At 50.1% G+C, this 707-nt stretch overlaps 1 pseudogene; it reads left to right on the top strand.

Moving 5' to 3' along the window:
* The first annotated feature begins 389 nt into the window (after positions 1-389).
* Positions 390-507, top strand: LOC126102523 (5S ribosomal RNA; annotated as a pseudogene).
* Positions 508-707: the final 200 nt, after the last annotated feature.

The following is a 707-nucleotide window of genomic DNA, read 5'->3' as shown; positions in this document are numbered from 1 at the left end:
GGATACAAACAGGTGCCTCATCATAGAGGTGGCCCTGCCTAATTGGCCCTGCCTGCATTATTGAGCATGCAGGACACAGTTGTCTGTAAGTTGTGGCACCAATGACACTTGTCATATGAGTTCTGAGGCCATCCTCAATTCATACAAGCAGCTGACGAAGGCTGTGGAAGCTGCTGGCCTCATGATAGGGTGCAATGAGACCTTGCAATCTGTAGCAATGTTCCCAGAACTGATCAGGGTCCTTTCATGGATCTCAGCCAGGGGCTCTGTTGACTGTGTAAAAGTTGGGCTTCAGATTTCTAGACCAGCATAATCAGATGGGAATTTGTAGGACTGCCCTTGTACTTGTGGAGTGCACACAGTATTTTTGTAGGCCAGGGGGTAGACTGGCCAACAGCCTTGCCACAGTGGTAAAACTGGTTCCTGTCAGATCACCAAAGTTAAGCACTGTTGAGCTGGGATAGCACTTGGATGGATGACCATCCGATCTGCCAAGTGCTGTTGGCACACTGGATGCACTCTGTCCTTGTGAGGCAAACTGAGGAGCTACTTGATTGAAAAGTAGCGGTAGCTGCCTCATAAACTGACATATGGCTGGGAGAGTGGTGTACTGGTCACATGCTCCTCCATATCCGCATCCAGTGACCTCTGTGGGCTGAGGGTGAAACGGCAGCCAGTTGTACTGTTGTGCCTTCCAAGGCCTCTTT

Source organism: Schistocerca cancellata, chromosome 9, assembly GCF_023864275.1.
Source record: "Schistocerca cancellata isolate TAMUIC-IGC-003103 chromosome 9, iqSchCanc2.1, whole genome shotgun sequence".
Taxonomy (NCBI): Eukaryota; Metazoa; Arthropoda; class Insecta; order Orthoptera; family Acrididae; genus Schistocerca; species Schistocerca cancellata.
Note: the sequence above shows the minus strand (reverse complement) of the source record. Positions and strands in the feature narration are given on the sequence as shown.